The following is an 8,481-nucleotide window of genomic DNA, read 5'->3' as shown; positions in this document are numbered from 1 at the left end:
AGTGATCACATTTGTGGCTCTAATATCCTGTTTATAGTGATAAATCTATGCACAAATTGGAGTTTCAAAGAGGGAATAATTCTCCCTCCCCCTTTCTCCCAAAGAAAAGCATTTTGATTTGAGATGCTGTTTGTGTGCCGCGCATAATTAAAGCTGGGAACAGCTGTTGGTGACGAAGGGAACTAAATCTGTCGCTTTTCTTCTGGAGAACATGCCCGTGTGTGTAAAGAAGGCATTTAGCAAAATGCAGGAGAGATGTTGCTCATTTAAGCTTCTCCTTCCTGCAGCAACAACAGAAATGATCATTACCGTAACAGCAGATTCCTTGAACTGCCGCTGTGTGTTCCAGGTGCATCCTCCTTCTCCTTTGCCACCTATGGTGCTCCTTCGAGGGTGGCCAGATGCGAAGAAAGGCAAGACCTCTGTACTCTTCTTAACAGCTGTGCAGGAGACAGAATTTGGCAGCTGAAGCTTTTCATGCAGAGATGGGAGAGACGGCAGCCCCATCTAAGCAACTGTTGTAGGTTCTCCTTCATCACTCCAATTTCTCCTCATTTATTTCCCGTGGCACAGAATAGTAGATGGCATCTTGCTGGGATTGCGCGAACAGAACAAGAGTGAGAGAGACAGAAGGTGCTCCTCTCCCCACCCCCCACATCCAGAGAAAGCAACTGGGGCAACGGAGCATCCATTATTCACACAGATCACATATAAAACAGAAGTTCATAATACAGAAACATTGGCGACGAAATTATTCTCAAGCATTTCTTCATTATATTGTTGTTGAAATATAACACAAAGCCCTGAAAGATCTGCAGTGATCCCTTATGGGAAGAAATTTGGTTTGATTCGCATGTTAAGTTGCGCCTCCTCAAACGACATTGGCACCAAAACGCAGCTAAACTTTGGAATTCACGTTTCTCTGAATTTTGCAATGCAGTCACTCCCATCCCGAAAGGTGTTACAAAAATGCATTTTTAGGAGAGGAAATAATGGATAAAATGTGCATATTGGTGAAAATTACATACAAAATATATTGCATTGGGGAAAATCCATATACGATGCGCACAAAATGTGTGTCTTGGACGAAATGTACACTACAGTGCTGATGAATTTTCCTGATTGGAGTCATTTACCCATCATATTGCCTCTAAGGCAGGCATCTCCAAACTCGGCCCTCCATATGCTTTAGGAGTACAATTCCCATCATCCCTGACCACTGGTCCTGTTCGCTAGACATGATGGGAGTTGTAGTCCCAAAACATCTGGCGGGCCAAGTTTGGGGATGCTGACTCTGGGGTTGCGGCGCTCATCTCACTTTACTGGCTGACTAAGCCGCTTCTGGTGAACCAGAGCAGTGCACGGAACTGGAGCGGTACCTATTTATCTACTAGCACTTTGACGTGCTTTCGAACTGGTAGGTTGGCAGGAGCAAGGACCAAACAACGGGAGTTCACCCCGTCATGGGGATTCGAACCGCCAACCTTCTGTCAGAATCTCCATTCGACCAAGCTCCTCCGAGCTCCTCCGGAATCACCTTCGACGATGATTATAGTCCTGAGCCTCTGATAAGGCTCCAAGCACATTCCCATTACTCAGAGTATCACAGCAGCAGAAGTGACGAGATTTATGAGCTACATTGCTATGCTTTATTTAACTACACAGGCAGAAAAGAAATAAACATGCTCTCTTTGTGAAAGCAGAGAGCAACTGAAAAAACAAAGGAACAGGAAACCAGTAAACATCACATCCATCTCCTGTCTTCCGTGAGACTTCCAACAGCCTGGAATGTCTGGAATGTAAACAGAGTCTTGTGACTCCAAGAACTGCACAGCGGCAACACACAGAAACCAACACCTTCTGATTGGCAAGCCCTAGGCTCTGTGGTTGAACCCACAGCACCACCTGCATCCCTTGTGGAAGATCATGGAATCATAGAATTGAAGAGTTGAAAGTGACCCCAAGGGTCATCTAATCCAACCCCCTGCCATGCAGGAAGATTTTGAGGCATCAGTCCTGGTGGTTGCCCATGACTCACTACCATAAAGCAGTGTGCTCAACATGCCTGGTAGACCTCCATGTTGGTATTGGTCATCACATTCTCCCATACCCTTTTGGAGAGGCGAGCCATTGCAATAGCAGCTCTCAGCATCTCTCCTGCAACTGGCACAGTGAGAATGCATTGGGACTCAGGATAAATCCTGTCAAAAGTGCACATATCTCCAACATTCTCATTTGCATTTTTTTCATCACTGACCATGCATTAGAGATTGTTTGATATGTGAATATCTTAAATTAGATCCTCACCAATGCCCATGATTTGTGGGACACTCACATACTGTTCTTATGTTCTACATGCAGAAAGTCCATGGTTCAAGAAATAGCCCTTGTCTGAAGAAGAAGAAGATGAAGAAGAGTTTGGATTTGATATCCCACTTTATCACTACCCGAAGAAGTAAGTCTCAAAGTGGCTAACATTCTCCTTTCCCTTCCTCCCCCACAACAAACACTCTGTGAGATGAGTGAGGCTGAGAGACTTCAGAGAAGTGTGACTGGCCCAAGGTCACCCAGCAGCTGCATGTGGAGGAGCGGAGACGTGAACCTGGTGCACCAGATTACAAGTCTACCGCTCTTAACCACTACACCACACTGAAGCTCTGGAAAGCTACTGCCAGTCAGTGTATACAATACTGAATTAGATGGACCATTGGTTGGGTTCATTATAGGGCAGCTTCTTTTATTCCTGTGCTTTGTTTGGCAATCTCGCTTGGACTACTGCAATGCGCTCTGTGTGGGGCTACCTTTGCAGGTGACCCGGAAACTACAACTAATCCAGAATGCTGCAGCTAGACTGGTGACTGTGAGCAGCTGCCAAGACCGCATAACACCAGTCTTGAAAGACCTACACTGGCTCCCAGTATGTTTTTGAGCACAATTCAAAGTGCTGACCTTCAAAGCCCTAAACAGCCTTGGTCCAGTATACCTGAAGGAGCATCTCCACCCCCATCGTTCTGCCGTTCACTGAGCTCCAGCACTGAGGGCCTTCTGGTGGTTCCCTTGCTGTGAGAAGCAAAGTTACAGGGAACCAGGCAGAGGGCCTTCTCGGTAGTGGCACCCGCCCTGTGGAATGCCCTCCCGCCAGATGTCAAAGAGAAAAACAACTACCAGACTTTTAGAAGACATCTGAAGGCAGCCCTGTTTAGGGAAGCTTTTAATGTTTAATAGATGATTGTATTTTAATATCCTGTTGAAAGCCGCCCAGAGTGGGGTATAAATAAATTATTATTATTATTATTATTATTATTATTATTATTATTATTATTATTATTATTATTATTATTATTATCATCATCCCAAATCCTCTGTAATGGCTGGTGAACAAGGAGATAAACAGAGAAACTATCTTTCCTCTCTACATTTACCAAGGTCCTGTGGAATGAGAAAGAGAAATGTTTCCTAAAATTTTCACAGTTCCTCCCAGCTTTATATTATCACATGTATGCACACCGACATCTAGATTGATTCTGGGTGAAATCTCCAGAGCCCCATTCTGACAAACACCATCATTACCATTCCGAGAGCCGTAATACCTTGCAATATTTCTCACTGCCCATATCAAGATTTCCTGCTTTGTAATCTGTATTCCCAAGCAGCTTAAAATACTGCTTATCTATATCCAGCACATTTTCACTGGATATATATCGCAAGAGAGGCAAGGACGGAAGTATGGCCATGCAAAGCCAATTTCTCTTAAACAAAGAAGGAGGTATTTCCATTTGGGCAATCAGAAACCTAGCAGAGATTTGGAAAGCTTATTTAGTCATAAGTGGTGACAGCTATGTTAAACCCTCTCCAAACAATCAATCTGTTTACTTGGATCTCAGTATGAATCAGGAAAACAATTGTATCTTTCTTGTGTTTTTTTTTCCCTTCTCAGTGGAGCAAGCTGGGTAAGAAAAGGAATTTTCCCCACCAAGACATTGGTGTTGATTTCTGCCACCATTCCACTGTTGGAGGCAGTATGCCTCTGAAAACAAGTTTTCAAACACAGGTATGGAGATCACTGTTTGACTCACCTCCTTCTTGCTTGGCCCATAGGGGACCAGGATGCTAGACCTTGTTCTGATCCAGCAGAGCTCCTCTTACGTTCTTAAGACACTGCCGCATCAAGCAGTTGGTCCCTTACCTTACCTTTCCCACCCTGACCTGGCCACAGTGATCCATGCGATGGTCACCTCCTGGCTTGACTACTGTAATTCGCTCTATGCGGGGCTGCCCTTGAAGCTGTCCCAGAAACTCCAGCGGGTGCAGAATGCTGCAGCGAGGCTCCTCACAGGATCTCTGCCATGGGAGCATATTCACCCAGTGCTTTTCCAGCTGCACTGGCTCCCAGTGGAGTACAGGGTCAGATTTAAGGTGCTGGTTTTGACCTTTAAAGCCCTTCACGGCCTAGGGCCCTCGTACCTACGGGACCGCCTCTCCCAGTATGCCCCACGGAGGACCTTAAGGTCCATAAATAGCAACACCCTAGTGGTCCCGGGCCCTAAAGAAGTTAGATTAGCTTCAGCCAGAGCCAGGGCCTTTTCAACACTGGCTCCGGCCTGGTGGAATGCTCTGCCTCATGAGACCAGGGCCCTGCAGGATCTGATTTCTTTCCGCAGAGCCTGTAAGACAGAGTTGTTCCACCTGGCCTTTGGCTTGGAGCCAATTTGATTCCCTCCCCCTCTTTCTTTTTCCTTCTCCTCCTGTGATGAGGCTGCATTTTAATATTTTAATGTTTCAATATTTTAATGTTGTATTTTAATCTTGTTTTTAAGTTGTATTCATTCAATTTGTTTTTATTATTGCTTGTTAGCCGCCCTGAGCCTGGCCTTGACTGGGGAGGGCGGAGTATAAATAAAAATTATTATTATATTATTATTATTATTATTATTATTATTATTATTATTATTATTATTATATTATTATTATTATTATTATTATTAAGAGGAATTTTCAATAGGTGTAGCTTGCTACGTTGGAATTCCTTCTTCCACACAGCTAACCAAAGGTTCTCACAAATAACACTACTACTTGGAACTAGTGGAGTAGCATAGGAGGGCACAGGGGTGGTTGCCTTGGGGCACAAAATTTAAACACCCAGTGCTGCTTCAATGCAGTTGTGTATGTCCATCACTGGGCTCTGTTGAAAACAGCTTCTCCATGTGAGCCAGGAAGTGAGCTCTCCAAACAATGAAACAACTCTTCTTTTCTTATCTCTGTGGCTGCAATCTCATGGGTGACGTGGATACCATTAGGCAGTTGAATGTGCATGCTTTCGGCATCCATTTCCCCCCACTTTGTGTGGCCCCACATGCTGGCAACCCCTGCTATGCCACTGCTTGGGTCCATCTAATGAAGCCAAATGTTGGAAGACTCTGGACAGACAAAAAGAAAGGCTTCTTCATATAGTCAAAATACAGAATTCACTCTCAGAAGAGGTAGTGAGGGCCACCAACTTGGATGGGTTTTTTTAAAAAACGGATTAGACAATTTTGTGCAGTTTAAGGCTATCAATGGCTCTGAATAACAATTGCTGGAAATCACAGGGTTTCCGAGAAGCATCTAGTTGGTCCTTGTGAGAAAAGGATGCTGAGCTTTTCACCTGACCAAGCAAACTCTGCATATGTTCTTATTTCTTCATAAGAATCTGGGCTGCTGTAGCCCCTCTTGAATAGCTTTGAATCAGTGTAAAGTATTTTGTAAAAAAATAAAAAGTAAGTAAGTAAGAAGTCCTTATTTAGAGCTGAAACAAACTTGCTCTTGGAAGTTCAGCCCACAATTCTGCATGAATTATGTTGGGGAAAATATCCCCAAGATCTTGCCTGGGACCTGGAAAAATTTGGGGACAAATGTTAACTAGCCTAATGATGAAAAGCCAACTTTCATCAGTCTGTGGTCTTATTGTTCTCTTCTTCCCCTGATCTCTTGGTTCGATTGGCAGGTAGCACCTCTAGTAGCAATAATTTCATCAAATGACTCATAGTGGCATACAGGAAGCTTTTAATTCTAAAGCCTTTGGATAGCAAATTAATGATTACTTTGATATAGAAAGCAGCTAGATTTAATAAGTTGTAGTTGGGAAATTATTGTGTGGGGTTGGGATTAAAAAACAAAACAAAACTTCTGCAAAACTTGGAATCCCTCCAAGCATGTTGATACCCCCTCCTTATTTCTCAGTAGCCCTTTTCTGGCTACATTTCTGTTGGCACTCAGTACCTAGGTTTGGTATTAGAGGGAGTGCTTGCATAAAAGAAACAGCCTGATTGGATCAGGCTGAGGGTCCATACGCTAGCCATTGATGCTGTCAAAGCAGGACTTTGAAGCAGAATTTCAGGTTCTCACCCAGCAGACTGAACAGGAGGCTCCCCCAGAACAACAGATCTGATCATATTTTTAAGAAAGTGAAACAACATTCTTCTTAGGAGGGCCCCCATTAGGGGTGGTGGAGGAATTCAATGCAGTTCACATTTAAATGACTTCCCTAACCCATACTTTCTGAAACATTATGCAAACTGGAAAGCATCCATCCTTTGAAATTTGCAATTTATCTGGATTTTGCAATGTAGTTCTTCATCCAAGAAAAGTCTGAGGCCTGATGAATCACAGAACTCCCAGGCTCTGGGTGAGTGATTTATTTTTCTTCAGCTTGGATTAACTTTCAGCTTCTGACAACTTGTGTGTTCCAAAGGCCAAAGTGACCAATTCTACATGCCACGGTAAATATGCCAAGGTGTGCTGCAATGGTCCATAGCAGAATTCAAAACTAGCCATTTATTCGCATAGCAGATAAGGCAGCAGGTGCTTTCTCCACAGAGAGCTCCATTTGTGAAGGAATTGTAGTTCAGTGGTTACTGTTGTTTAGTCGTTTAGTCATGTCCGACTCTTTGTGACCCCATGGACCAGAACACGCCGGGCACTCCTGTCTTCCACTGCCTCCCGCAGTTTGGTCAGACTCATGTTTGTGACTTCGAGAACACTGTCCAGCCATCTCGTCCTCTGTTGTCCCCTTCTTCTTGTGCCCTCCATCTTTCCCAACATCAGGGTCTTTTCCAGGGAGTCTTCTCTTCTCATGAGGTGGCCAAAGTATTGGAGCCTCAGCTTCACGATCTGTCCTTCCAGTGAGCACTCAGGGCTGATTTCCTTCAGAATGGATACGTTTGATCTTCTTGCAGTCCACGGGACTCTCAAGAGACTCCTCCAGCAGCACCATAATTCAAAAGCATCCATTCTTCGGCGATCAGCCTTCTTTATGGTCCAGCTCTCACTTCCATACATCACTACTGGGAAAACCATGGCTTTAACTCTACGGACCTTTGTTGCCAAGGCGATGTCTCTGCTTTTTAAGACGCTGTCTTAAAAAGTTCAGAGGTAGAACACATTTTTTTACACCCAGAAGGTCTCAGGGTCTTGTCGCAAATGATGAGAATAATATATCGCTGTGATCCTGGACAGCCTTTGTCTGTCAGTGTGAACAATGCTAAGCTGGATAAGCCAATGGCAGCTAGGAATATTTGAGGAATTTGATTAAATTTTTATTTTTATTTTTATTTTGCAAATTCCAATACAAAGTGACCTGATCCCCTCAAACTAATGGTCTGGAGTGGTCCAGATCCATGGGTGGTGCTCCTTACTGGGTTCATATCACATCAGTACTAAGGGATCTGCAGACTGCCTACTAGTCACCAAACCAGTTTTGAGGCCCTGTTATTTATAAATAAGGCTCTCAATAACTCTGGACCAAGCTGTCAGTCTGCATTTCTTAGTGCAGAAAGTATTGGTCTCGTGTGTAAAGATTCTTTACTATTCTTTCCTATTTTGATTAATACAAGAAACTACTAGAAGCTTCTCTGTGTGAGAGAAGCAGAGGCAGAAGGGTTAATGATTGTTTGGGTTGTACCTTCTGGGAAGCTGGTTTGAACTAGTTCTCTCATCTCTATTCTGCAGAGTTATGCTGACGATAAATATAGGCCAAAAGGAGCCCGAGTCTTACTTTTCTTTCTCTCTCTTCCTTTTGGTGTGGTGTTTCTGTTTCTGTATATAGGATGCTTAGTGCTAAGGTTTAGTCTTATTATGAGTTAAGTTTATAAATGCTGCATCTGGATTTTGTATGGACTGAGCCAATCCTGATTGTATTGGATTTGATAACCATTATGCTCATTTGCCTTCAGCACAAGTAAAGCTCTGATGAATGAAGTACTGTAGTATTGCCTCTGGTCTATTTTTGGGAACTCTTCTGAACTCTGCAACATGTTTAAGGTTTTCCTCCACATATATATATATATATATTTAAGATATTTATTGAAAGTTTTTAAGATATAACAAAAAAAGAAGAAAAATAAACATACAAAATAAAAAACAGTTAAAAACACACATTAATTTTCAATATCATAACTTCCATACACTTATTTCCTCGGACCTCCTCATACCTCCCTTCTTTGT

Source organism: Podarcis bocagei (assembly GCF_964188305.1).
Source record: "Podarcis bocagei genome assembly, chromosome: 5".
NCBI classification, from domain to species: Eukaryota; Metazoa; Chordata; class Lepidosauria; order Squamata; family Lacertidae; genus Podarcis; species Podarcis bocagei.
This window is presented reverse-complemented; position numbering follows the sequence as displayed.